The sequence below is a fragment of the Rousettus aegyptiacus genome, unplaced genomic scaffold (genome assembly GCF_014176215.1).
Source record: "Rousettus aegyptiacus isolate mRouAeg1 unplaced genomic scaffold, mRouAeg1.p scaffold_m13_p_2, whole genome shotgun sequence".
NCBI classification, from domain to species: Eukaryota; Metazoa; Chordata; class Mammalia; order Chiroptera; family Pteropodidae; genus Rousettus; species Rousettus aegyptiacus.
Window position 1 is genome coordinate 121,286,664 of NW_023416295.1, and position 14,015 is coordinate 121,300,678.

The following is a 14,015-nucleotide window of genomic DNA, read 5'->3' on the forward strand; positions in this document are numbered from 1 at the left end:
TCACAACAACAATGTGAAGATGGTACTGTGATTAGCACTCACATTTTACAGATAAGGAAAAAAGAGGTAAAGTAAGTTCCCCAAGATTACACAGCTAGTAAGTGGCAGAAGCAGGGTCAAACCTCCACAGTCTGGCTCTACAGATGTGTGTGTTCCCACTGCAGGAAGCTGCCCACCCTTGAGAGGGACCAGGTGTCTTAGTTAGGGTTAGGTTAGACTGCAGAAAGTTACAACCACTATGCTGACTAGCATGGTGTAGGTTATAATCAAAAAGCAATGCTGCTTTATTTATTTTTTTCTATTTATTTATTTATTTATTATTTATTTATTTCTATTTTACTTTATTTAGTGGAAGCAATCTTTCCCTAACCCTGGATAAAAACCTTACAGGCTTATGACCTTTTTGTTCACTCTCATATCAGCAACATCCTTACAGTGAGGATAGAGTAAAAACAAAGTCTTAGTTCGAAATAGAAAAAGAAAATCTGAACTTGAAGTTTGGTTCTTTTTTCCTCTCCCTTCGGCAAGAAGTCTATAGTGGGAAAAGGTGACTGGCAAGGTTGACTATTCTGTTTCTCCCTCTGCCTCCCCCAGAGCTGGCCTGTGGAGACAGGAAGAGAACAGGGCAGGAAAAGGCTCACCTGAACTGATAGAACTCTGAGCTGCCTTGTGCCCTCTGCTTGGTAGAGATGAAAAATAATTATTTCTTTTGTGGATAATTTTTGTGGCCCCCTCTTTCTGTAGTTCCCTTTTTTTTTTTAGAAGGATGCATCTCTATTCTGGTGGTTACTTGGACCCCTCCCTGAACCTATGGCTAAGCAATCTCTTCTAGCCTCTTACTGCTGGGGCTCCTGTGCTTCTCCCTGTGGCCTTAGTGGAGCGAGTCCAGGACAGTCCATCCCAGCTGACTCCTGTATGGCCTCCTCTGGCCTTCTGGAAGCATCCTGCACCCCTTGCCCTAACAAGTCTGAGAGTGCAGGCCCCTCTTAGCTCATAGCACCCTTTCGGTTCCACCAATGCAGCTCATCAGCTTCTCTCACCTTCTAGTGTCCCAGAAAGGAGTCAGTCCTCAGACTCCTCTCTAGGTAATGAGCTCCCAGAGCAGCACCATGGGATCCTCCTCACTGATAATGCAGCCATCCAGACTAGAAGACTGTAGTTACTATTCGAACAAAAATTAAGTTGCCTTCATTAGTTTCATAAGCTTTCTATTGTTCTTAGGATCATATCTAAATTGCACATCCTAATAAGCCATGATCTTCCTTTCACCATACTCCAGCTCCATTTCATTGCTTTCAGTTTCTTAACTCTCTTTACTGCCTAAGATATCTTGCACTTAGTATTTCCTCTTCCCCAAAGTCTCTTTTCCATCCTCCCATCCCCATCATTCCCTTAATCAATTCCTACTCATTGTTAGGAGCCAGATTAAATGTCTCTCAGGAATGTCTTCATCAATAGCTCTGTGTGGGACAGATCCCTCTGATAAATGTATAGCATCTTACCCTTTTTCTTTTATAGAACTTAAGTCTATAATCATATAATTATTTGAATTCTTATTGCTTATTGTTCATCTCTGTAACTAGAACAAATGCTCCATGAGGCTGAAACCATGCCTATCTTGTTCACTACTTTATCTCCAACACCTAGAGTGAGTTACTATGTTGCCTAATAAATATTTGAATTAATGAGTGAAATGATCATAGTGTTTCCTTATTAAAAATCTCTAAAGCAATTTCCTCATATTTGGCAATCCACTCTTAGGATATTTGTCAAGATTTGTTTTATTTTTTAATTCTTAGCTGTGTGTCATTGGCAAAAACAAAATAAAACAAAACATTTTTCTTACAATTTACTGTTTTGCTTCACCTAGTGACAATGTTTTTATCAAAATGTCTATTGTGTGAGTACTATTTTTAGCTTTAAGTAAAATGAGAACGGAAACAGAACAGTATCACCTTTTTTGCAGACAGAATGAGAAACAATTAGATTGTCAGATATTTAAACACAAATGTGTTGGCTCAAAATTTATTCTCACTGTTTTCAGCTTCTAGTCTATCAGTTATTCTAGCATGTCCTATTGTAATTCAAGGTTGCAGATCCTTACTTCTAAGTTTGTATAATGACTCAGTTGTTCTTTCTTTTAAAAAAAATTACATGAAAAAACTGAATAATCAGAAGATATAAAGAAACAAGAAAATAAATCACTAACACGTTCACTATCCAGATACCCTCAGTTTATATTTTATTGCCTTATCTATACAATTTTTATCTCCACAAAATGAATCTTACTGTACACACTGTTTGTAATATGATTGTTTTCACTCCAGATATATTACAAATATGTGTATCATATGCATGTCTGCTCAGCAAGGAAAACCCACCTATTATTTCTAGGAACGGGAGGTTTTATTGCATTTTCCTCAGATTAGTGTCATGCTCCCTGTGGACACTCACTCAGTAGACGGCTGAGGCATGCTCAACTGTTGTTTTGTTTTTCTACAACATGAAACCTTTAAAACAGACTTATGAGTAACCATGACAGTCAAATATGCGATATACAGTCCTCTACTCTTTGTGGAAACTTGTAAACCTGTCATTCCTACACTTGGACTGACTAATTCCTCAGCAACTTCCCATGGAACTGATCTCAGACACTGTCATCTGAAATTCATTACTTTTTAGTGTAACTATGTACAAAATTATAAAGTTTTGTACTCTAAAATTCAACACCTCACCACTCAAAATTCCCCATATGTTTAATGTGTTCTAATTCTTTAGTTTTAAGCCTATTTAGTATACTTGATTTACAGATCATATAACTTCTGGCTGTAGTTTTTTCCCTAGACTTGTGAGGAATAGCCAGCCCATCACCTGACCCCTGCCCCTCTCCCCCACACCTTTTGCAGTTAAGCCTAAGCAAACATAAACCCATTTGTACATCAACAATATTAAAAGGTAGCACTTCTTATCACATTAGTACATATGAAGGCCTGTCTTCTTCAGGCCAAAAACAAAAACAACAACAACAATGATCTGTTCCCTTTCTTTGTGGCTTGATTATCCCAAATTGTTGAAGATCTACCACTAAATCATCGATGTACTTTCTCATTTGTTGTCTCAACGTTTTAATATCTTTCCCATGTGATAAACTTATCTTCTCATTCTTCTCAAAACAAACCACGCATCTCAGAAGTAAACACATCTATTATAAGAACATGATGACTTACGTTGTATAATCACTATGTAATTGTAGGAATGTAGAAAACACTAGAATAAAGGTGAAAAACGAGTTCATTAATTCTGGAGGTCTTTGTTTATTCCTACCTTTGAATTCTGGTCACATAGTTTTTGAAAATGTACCTTTATCCACATCTTATTTGAAATCTTGTGAATATTTCCTGCTGTGTTTCACTAGACCAAAACCCCTCAAGTAAATGCTCAGTAAAAACTACGGACATTGTCCAGGCACCAAGTAATGGAAATGTTTTTACAATCACATATGGGCACATCATGCATTTTAATTGCTTCCACAATTCACAGAAGTAATGCAGACATACATACACATGCAACTTAAATTCTGAAAGCTTAAGAATCACCCTCTTTGTCATCTGAAGATACTTCTGATTGCCACAGAAAAGAGAAAAAAGGCCTGGGACTACCAGGACTCAAAGTTTCTTTTCATGATACTTTTTGTTTATATTCTTACTGCCTGCAGTGCCATATTGCTGCCAACAAATGTCAATTGCCAATCAAAAGGGAAAAAGGAAAAATTGCTTAACCTATATAAAAGGAAGCATGGTTTATCTGATGTGTTTTTCCTTCACTCAAAGCCTATATCACACTACAGACAGGAATTGCACAGATCTGAAGGCAAGCTGATAGAGGGGTGGAAAGACAACTGACATCTGCCAAAGAAATATCTAAGTTTTCTGGAAACTATTTCCCCTAAATAAGAATTGTGAAATGCACATATTCATAGGAATCTCTCCAGCTGTGTTGACTCCAATGAAACAGAAATTACAAACACAAACACAGTTAAGTATGTGTGCAGAGCCGTTTTAAGTAACTCCCAGTACCCAGACAGAGAATATAGAGTACATTTTCTGGGTTCCTTTCTTCCACATTTATTGCTCCTCCTATTTTAGGAAGTGTCATATGTTAATTAGTTTTGGCTGTGGCATTCATTCTGGCACCACTGATACTAATAGTTTTAGTTATAACCAACAATAAAGTGTTACTATTTGCTAAGCTTATTAGGCTAAACCTTTTATCATCTTTGTAAACTCTCAAATATACCTATGAAGATAAATAATTTTATTATCCCCATTTTACTGATAAGGATACTGAGGCAGAGAGATATTAAACAATGCATCCAAGATTAGTCAGCAAAGAAAAAGCAGGGACAGGGCAAAATCTTGATTTTTAAGTTCTATATCTGACTTAAAAATTTATGCTTTATACTAAATTCAGCAGTTGAGAAGTTGCTTGCTTCCTCTTAGATATTTTGACTAAAATTTAGGAAGGCTGTCCACCAGAGATGTTACTTCTGTTGAGGTCATGTTGTCCAAGCATCAGGTTTGTACCTATTCATATTGGGTACAATGGAGAGCCCTTTCTAACAATTCGAGCCCTACATATTTTGTTTGTCTTACTTTTGTTTTGTTTGTAAGTATTAAGAAGGAAATAATGCTAAAGGGGAGGATTTGGGAAGAGGTATGATAGATGACTGGATCAAGAAACTATGGTACATATATACAGTGGAATATTACTCAGTCATAAGAAGAGATGAAATACTGCCATTTGCAACAACATGGATGTACCTCGAGATAATCATGCTAGGCAAAATAAGCCAGAGAAAAAAGTTGAAAATCACATAATATCACTTATATGTGGGATATAAACCTGAAAGCAACAAATGAACGGGACAGAAAAACAGAGACTCATGAACATGGACAATAGACTAGTGGTTACCAGAGGGTAGGGGGAAGGGTGAGGAGGAAGGTAGATAGAGTAAAAGCAGTCAAATATGTGGTGACAGAAAGAAATCTAACTATGGGAGATAAATACACAACGTAATATATCTATGCCTTACTGTTAAATTGTACACCTGAAACCGGATTTTGTTAACCAATGTCACCATGAAAAATAATAATAATAAAAAGATAAATAGGAAAAAAATAAAGTGATTTTTGATAAAAAAAATATATATATAATGTTAGTTTTAAGGCTATTTATATGATATGGAATGTAAAGCAAATGAAATCTAACTTATGAAGCAGTACCTTTCTCATTAATCTTTAGCCATTATCAATCACTTTTTCCAACCCTGGGTCCAAGTATTTTTGGCGGTGATAAAACTAGACCTACTAAGTGGGATCAGGATTGAGAATGAAGCCAGCCTGGTGAACAGAACGACTTATACAGTACATAGGCCAGGGAGCACATCAGTTTACATAGGCAAGATGTGAAATTATCGAGAGTCCTAAAGTCAAGCCTAGGTCAAAGTACAGCCAGATCAACATGGAGGAGTGAGTGCTTGAGAGTTGAACAGTTAGCTTGTGGCAAGGATTTAGAGATCTAAGCTGAGTAGGGAACACAGGTTACAGAAGAGTCATGGTATAAGAACTAGCGTCTGTGTCCAGAGGTCCAGTGAGGGCTTCGATGCATGAGGAAGTCCAATTCAAGCATAAGGCTTGAGCTAGAGATAAACTTGAGAAAAAGAGAAGGGAGCTCAGCTAGGAAAAAAATGCACTGAAAAATTAGCAAAGAGATATTGATCTATATGAATACATAATCAAGACCGTTGATGTTTGAAAAGAAAATTTTTGCCTCTGAATTGATTTGCAGCAGCCTTTTCCTTATAGGCAGGGAAGATTCTGTCAAGTTGGTAGCTAAAGTTCTTCAGAAATTTAGCTAAGAGGCCAGTATCCTAGCAAGTCTATTATGGAGTGTTTTCTCTGCCTTTACTCAACTATAAATGCAATGATGAATTCAATTGGGATTAAACATAAATTTTCAAACAAATGAACAAAAAATTAAAAGAAATTGACCTATGATAATAAAATTTTATCAAGAGCACAAAAATTCCTGAGTGGTCTGTTTAACCTAGAAACTTTATTTTTTTCCATGAATTTACTATTTATTTATTTATTTTTAATTAAATTTATTGAGGTGACATTGGTTAATAAAATTATATAGGTTTCAAGTGTATAATTCAATAGTACATCATTCACATATTGCATTTTCTGCTCACCACCCAAAGTCAAACTTAATCCGATACTCTTCTCTAGCTCTATACTCAGTTGGCAGTAGCTAGCCAGGTGCGATTTATTTAATATCTAACAAAATTAGAACAATAGTTTAGCTTGGAAAACCTTAGCTAGGTCTTTTGGAAACAAATAAAAATTATATTTAATATAACTTTCTAAAAGGAAAATAACACACTGAAAACTAAAAACATTAAAGTGGACACTAAATGGTTCTATCACAGTATTTATGGATTCCATTTTGTATTACACATCTACTCTCCTTTTGTCAGATGAAGTGGGCTTCTAGAGTTCTCTAAAGTGCTTTGAGTAGATCTGAGAAATAGCTGGATTTTGTTTATCATTGCTGTATTAAACTTAGGGACCTCTGCATTGTGTCATGCTCTTAGGTATTGACCAAGATATGCATCAACATAACTTAGAATATGGAAGGTCAAACACTAGCACTGTAGTGGGGCTTAGAGGACATCTAGTCTAATCTTCACATAATGCCACCCCTTCCATTTTACATATAAAAAAATGTTAAAAAGGTGAAGTGACTGCCTCTAAATTGCAAAGCAAGGTAGAAGCACAGCCTGGTCTGTGATTGCCTGGTCTTTCATATTTAATCATATTTGGTCTTTCAATCAGGAAGTTTGGGTCAGGAAAACAGGACCACTCTAAGATTTCAATCAAGATGAAATTTAATACAGGATATTCGGTGCTTATGAAATCATTGCAAATCCTGAGGGAGCAAAGGTCAGGGAAACCTTCCACCCACTTCCAGAGAATCAGAAAGTTGTAGAACTTGCAAGAAACTATCAACAATGATTTCAGCTGTAGGCAGGATTAAAGCAGATGAGTTAAAGGAGAATGGCTGAGCCCAGTTCAAAACCTTATATCTACTCTCTGCCAAAGCACTTGTGTCTGTCTGCCAGTGCCAGAAACGGATAATACTGTCTCTGAATCTCTTTTGCCTCCTAAATTTAACTTGCCTTCCTCTCATCAGCAAAATCTAATGAGAAATGCTGTTGTCAAGGGATTCTGAGAAATGTAGTTTCTAGGTTTCCAATACTTACAACACGAGGCAGAATGTAGAAGGATTGACAACACAATCATGTTGTGGTGAAACTACAGTTTACTCTGAGTTGCTATTGGAACAAGTGTGTCATCCACAGAACGATTTACCTCTCATATACATTACTATGGATTGTCGTTCATGGATGTTGGCAGTGGGTGGGGAGAAGGGGAAATTGGAGAGAAGACTGAGGGTAGGAGAAATTGTCCATGGTTCTTGTCTATAAGGATCATAAATTTTTTTTTCTAGAAATATGAGCAGGTAGAGACAATTATATTTACTAGAATGCTTCTCACAAAGAGTACATGATGTAGGACAAAATCTTGTAGGTAAGATGAGTCTTAAGAGCTAAAACCCTAAAGAGATGACTAAATTTCTGTTAAGACAGATAGGCAGAGTCAAAATTACCAACCAAGACCAGTAAGAATACACTAGTATTCACAAATGTATTTCTTAGTTAGGTTTATTAAACTTGGTGCAGCAGGCAAAAACCATAGCTGAAAAATTTCAGGCGTCTTAGTGAAAAATACTTGAGAAGGGCTTTATATAGGGGTTGGGCCTGTGGTAGATGGTTCTGAAAGAAGATTAGGGAATTCAGGACCAGTTCTGGAGTCGATGCTGTCAACAAATATGAGCAATTTGGTGCTTGGTTATCTCAAAAATTTTGGTCCATAGGCAGCAAGATTAGAGTGGGGTTGAGTTGTCATTGATAAGAAATCAGAAATCACCTAAAGAGGCATGTTAGTAATTTTTACAGTAGCAGTTTGCCCTTGCCTTTGCTTTGTTAGAATTTTTTTCCCCTATTAGTAACATTGATTATGTTAGCCTTGTTTGTATGTTGTTGGAAACATCAAATTTTGTTAGGAACATGGCAGTCTTATTATCAGCAAGACAGATTCTCATTTCTTCAGCAGTTAACTGTCCAGCTTTTGCTTTGCTAAACAGGTTTACAGATTTGGAACTAGAGCTGATCTGCTCAGGAAAGCAGACACTAACTCCTAGACCACTATCTTTCCTCCTAAATTGCCCTCATCTACATTAGTGCTGAACAAATATTTAAGGGAGTTTGGTTGAGGGGCGCCAAAATGCTAGACCTACCTGGGGCACTCCACACATCTCAGTCCATTTTGGGGTGGGAATAGAGTTTAACGGAAATAATATACAATTTTCTTTCAGTTTGATCAGCACCTCCTCCATTTCATTCTTCCAAAATACTATGATAGGGAAACCAATAAATGGGTTGCAGATATTGAGAGCAACTGTATCTATGAGTATAAACTAGGATGGAATCATGTAATACCGATTCTTCCAGAAATAGAAGAACATATGATCATATTTTTTCATCCTACAAGAACCCATAATTTTATTAATTATAGAAACAGTACAAATTTCAAACCAAGCTGCAGTTAACACTTTTGAAACATCAAAAAAAAAAATCCTAGTTTTTAGATGGTTACATTGTTAATTCCATAATAGCATTTACAATATCATTACTGTCATTTTTCAGGGCTCTGACTGCCTTTGCTTTCAACACATTTGCTTGTGACATGACCAATTTTATGTCCTTAACTTCCACACCTGTTTCATCTTTTTTGCTCTCCTCTTGTACAGTTGGACTCTGTATGTTTTCTCAAATGTTTGAGACACTTTCACCTTGAACTTCGAATTTCTCAGCACCTGCTAGCTGTGCTTGCTGAGGTAAATCCTCTCTCTTGGCTTCCCCCCAAACTAGGTCTATATCTGAAGCCCGACTCTTGTAGATACTGGTTTTGTGATCACAAAGAAGATATTCTTAGATTTCCGAACAGTGACCCTAGTAACGCCAGTAAACCTATCAAAGAGCCAGTATAAACATAGCCTTCCAAGCCTTCTTTTCACTCCAGCTCTGTTTTGCTTTACTGACTGGTTCTTCATCGATTTCAGCTGCTGCTGCCTGCTGGGCTCGTTGTGTGGTTGCCTGTGTGGAATCTTGTTTCTGGAGTTCTGGTACTGATTCAACATGGTCGGATTCTGTTCTGACCAGGTCTCTGCTTGGGGCTGTGGCAAACTCCTGCTCTGTAGCAGGGGCATTTTCTATGGCTTCACCCAGCATTTTGGGCAGGTTATGCAAAATCAAGACAGCAGCAGAAAGATCCGTATGATAATATAATAAAACTTTCATTGTTCTCTAAGAACCGTGGTCATAAATAATACAAGTTATGTGAAAGATGTGCTCTGTGAAAGAAATGCTCTTTCCGCTTAGCAGGATCTGGCCCATTGTCTTGGGGGCGGGGGCAAGGTAGATAAGAGCAGTGGTGGTGGTGGTGGGGGTTGGGGGTGCTATGGATAGAGTGGCAGTCCCCAAATCCCAAATGCTGCTTCTATTCTTTTCTGGGCTCCCTGGCAAACAGCTGGAAGTAGCCCATCCACGTATGCTCACCTCATCTTCACAGGAGGCAAAAATTAGAAGAGCTAGACAAGTGCTGAAAACTAATTAAGACTGGAGTGGCATGGTATATTGAGTTGTGCTCCCACCTGGGGAGTTTGCCTTTACCCCCAGGGGAGGAAGAAGCTGTGTATTGTAATGACTTGTGCTTTTATTTGTTGACATCCGGCTTTGCGAAAATCAGGGCACCTGCAACAGGGTGCTTTGTGTTAACTCTGACTCAAAAAATTAAGCGGCATTTGCCTAGAGTTTCTGTTCTTTCTTGAGCAGAGTGGAAGAAGAGAATAATTATATCTTAACAGGACTGACATTCATTTTCAATGAGACGTTCTTGTTCACTAAGTTGCCATCAAATATAACAATTGTAGGGAATGTGTTGTTCCTGCATGAAATTTTAGTAACACTAGATTTACTGCTGTGATTATGTTCATTATGTACCTCATGTAAGTGTCCTATAGTAATCATAAAGGAATATAAACAAGAATAAGACCCATGCCACAGACTGTTGAGCTGTAGAAACAGAGGAACTACTTTACCATTTTCCCAGTAAAATTCAGCTCTCACTGAGATAGAAAGGGCTTTGGAGCAAATGAATGTCTGATAAACCTACTTTGCTATTTATTGCTCTGTGCTCTATTCTATTAGAATGCATCTAAGTTCTCTGAGTTTTAATTTCCTCATTTATAAGATGGCAGTAGTAATGCTTACATCATGGGATTTAAATGTACAAACATAAATCATGTGTATAGACATGGTACTATTTCTTTAGAACTAAATTCATCTTGTTCGTGAGCCCAAACTTGTTTTTTTCATAGCAAAAACCATGTAGCCAAGGAATTTCTGTCTGGTTTTAGAAGTCTCTTTCAAATGATTATGAAATAAATTTAGGATTTAAATTGGTTTTTCTAAACATCAAATTTCCTTTAGGACACCTTCTCTTTTCTTCTCCTACCCTCTTCCTTCTCAGGTTGTCAAGTTCATGTAACACCATGGTAGGAAAGACAGTGAGTCCAGCTGTGTCCTCAGAAGCTTACGGGCCTCCCCTGAGATGTCTTATTACTCTTGATTTTTCACCTCGTAATCTGCTCATTTCTGTCCATGTATCATGACATCTACTTTGCATAGGGCACAATTATTCTTCCCACAGTGTTACTGCTGCTGATTGGCCTACCATGGTCCCCTTTGCTGATCACCCAAGATGTAGCTTCATCCTCCGGCCAAATTTTATCTAAGGGCTGGCCACTCATAGCCTGTGCTACAGAAGGCCTTCTCTTGCCTAAGCTCTCTTCTGAAAGCATACTCCCAGGAATGTGCTCTCTTCTTAGTTAACTTTCTCACCCCTTTTTAGGGACTATGGAACATTCTGAGCCTGAGGTCACTAAGACATCCTGTGTCGTCTTCTCACTTAAGCCTTGGCCTAGAGCTTAGATCCTGAAGCTTAACAATAAATGGCTTGAATAAGACCCCTCAAATTGAGGCCCTTGTGTTCAATGGCATGGTATCGAGCAATGGTCCCCAATCTTTTTGACACCAGGGACCAGTGCCCCTATGAGAATTTAATGCCTGATGATCTGAGACGGAGCTGCAGTGGTGATGCTAGCTCTAGGGAGCAACAGCAGCCCGATTCCTAAAGGCCACAGACGGGTACCCGATCCGTGGCTGGGGGTCGCGGACCCCTGGTAGAGGAAAGAGCATGGGTATTGAACCAGAGTCACTTGAGTTCCCAGCTTTATCACTTACTAGATGTGATCTTGGGGAATTAAAGAGAGAAACAGTGATCTCTGTATCTCCTCCTTATTCAGTAAACCAGATAAAAGAATGCCTGCTTTTCAGGGTTCTAAGGGTTATATGAAGCATTGAAAGCAAAGCATCTGGTACATAGTAGATGACAAATAGATGTTAATTTTCTTTTCCTCTCTATTCCTAATCAGGCATGACAAATTAAAGAATAGTTCTACTAAAAGTTCATGTCCTGTAGATTGGGATTACCGAGGGCTCATTTAAGAATTTGTTTTTCCTCGTTGGTTTTATTATGGTTTTAAAGGAAAATGATTGAGAAGATGTTAGTAAAACTGAAGACATATGCCATTCTCATCCTGAGTTATGAATTCAGGAACTGTTGATGGAGCCAACAACATCTTTGAACATGGATGCTTAAAAATGTTAAGAGAAATGAAAATTTCTTTTAAGTAACATGTTACAAGACAGAGATTTGAAGAAAGCATGTGAAGATGGAAATATAATTCTGGTTATAAGCTGAATTGATAACTTATGTAATCATTTAGGACACGTTGCAATACCTGGAACTCTCATATTTTTATTTTCTGTCAGCAAAGCAAACTGAAAAAACCCTATATCAGGCTTTAAGTAATTAAAATAACACCTCATTTTTCTCTCTCTGTCTTTGTATATAGATATATTTTTTGACAAATCATCTGAAAGTAGGGTATAGAAGTTATGATACTCTGCTTCAAAATATTTCAGCTGTCTCCCAAGAAACAAGTATAGTCTATGGCCATGCCACCCTGAACGAATCGATCTCATCTGATCTTGGAAGCAAAGCAGGGTCAGGCTTCGTTAGTACTTGGATGGGAGACCACCTAGGAAGAATGGGTGCTATAGGCATAAAAGTAAAAAAAATAAGGGATCGTAAGCTGACAAGGTCCTTGCAATCCGTGAGATCAACCAAGAGTTGCCTCACCTAAAATATAAATAAATAAATAAATAAATAAATAAATAAATAAATAAATAAAGTACATTCTCTTACATATCCACAGCATCATAACTATACTTGAGTAAAAACACATGAATTCATTACAACTTCCAACTTACTCTCCATATTTAATTTCCCCCAATTGCCAAAAAATGTTTATACATTTTTTAAAAATCCAGAATCAACGAAGTTTATCTGACTGTTTAATGTCTTTAGTCTTCTTTAGCTAGAACAATCCTCTCACCTCCCTCAGTTCTTCATAATATTGAACCTTTGTATAGTTTGGGCTAGTTGTCTTGTAGAATGCCCCACATTCTAGATTTTAGTGACTCTTTATCATTAGACTCAAGTCAAGCATTTCTAGCATAAACACCACAAGGCAATGGTGAATAATACCTCATTTTTAAAGTTATTATTGTGTATGTATATATTGATAGTACTATACCATGTAGGTAGTAGAATTGTTTTTCTTTTTCTTTTTATTGTGAAAGTAAAGAGTTTATTTAATAAGCTTTCCGGAACATGTCTTTTCATGCCGATATGCCAGGGATTCTCTGGGCTATACAAATAGAAATGGAATTATTAGGATACAGAGCATAAGAATGTCTGAGAGTAGCTGCTGTAAGGCAATTACATAGAAATCCTTTGACTTCAGTAAACCTAAGTTCAGCAATCATGCTGAACTTTTACTAATTCTAATAATAAATTTAATTACAATAGTTCTTCAGAAATGTTTGTATATACGATACCTTCTATGAATAAAGGCAGTTGGATTTCATTCTTTTCAATCCTTATATTTTCTTTCTCTCAGAAATCCAGTAAAATGTTGACTAGAAATGGTTCTTGCTTTCTTAAATAATTGATGCTTTTATTATTTCCCTTTTAAGTATTAGTGTTCCTCTTCCTGTTCCTCCTTTGCCTGGTAAATCTTTTCCTATTCCTTTATTTTCAACTTCTTGTGTCCTTATGTTTTAGACATGTCTCCTTTAAACAAAGTATAGATGGACTGCTTTTTCTTCCCCCGAATCAGACAATCTTTCTCTTTTAACTAGTTTAATTCATTATTTATGCTGCCTGTAATTATGAACATATTTGGATTTACCTCTATCCTCTTATTTTCCATTTTATATTTTCTATTTGTCCTGTTCTTTTATGTTTCTGCTTTTTTTAAAATTTAGTCTTTTTAATTAAGAATTTTTATTTACCTTTTTTCACTTTTATTCATCCTACTCGAGATTTATTGGATTTCCTCAATCTGAGGATCAATTTCTTTCATTAATTCAGGAAAATTTCAGCCATTACCTATTTCAATATTGCCTCTCTCCTATTTTCTTTACTTTCTCCTTTTGGAAAACTTGCAAGATGAAAATTGGACCTTTTCACAGTGCATTTTTTATACCTAGTACTTGTTCAGGGGAGAATGCTCAGGAAGGGATAAACACCTTTCCAGACAAGATGAGCCACTGCTGTATGCGTTGGTCAAGGCCCTCAAAGGGGCAGTAAAAGACTAGCTGTTCAATACCCACAATCAGAAATAATATTGAGTCCTTAAGG

The 14,015-nt window shown here is 37.0% G+C and overlaps 2 pseudogenes; one reads left to right on the plus strand and one right to left on the minus strand.

Moving 5' to 3' along the window:
* Positions 1 to 8,776: 8,776 nt before the first annotated feature.
* LOC107508204 lies at positions 8,777 to 9,415 on the minus strand (annotated as a pseudogene).
* A 2,840-nt stretch (positions 9,416 to 12,255) lies between these two features.
* Positions 12,256 to 12,373, plus strand: LOC118614229 (annotated as a pseudogene).
* The last annotated feature ends 1,642 nt before the right edge of the window (positions 12,374 to 14,015 follow it).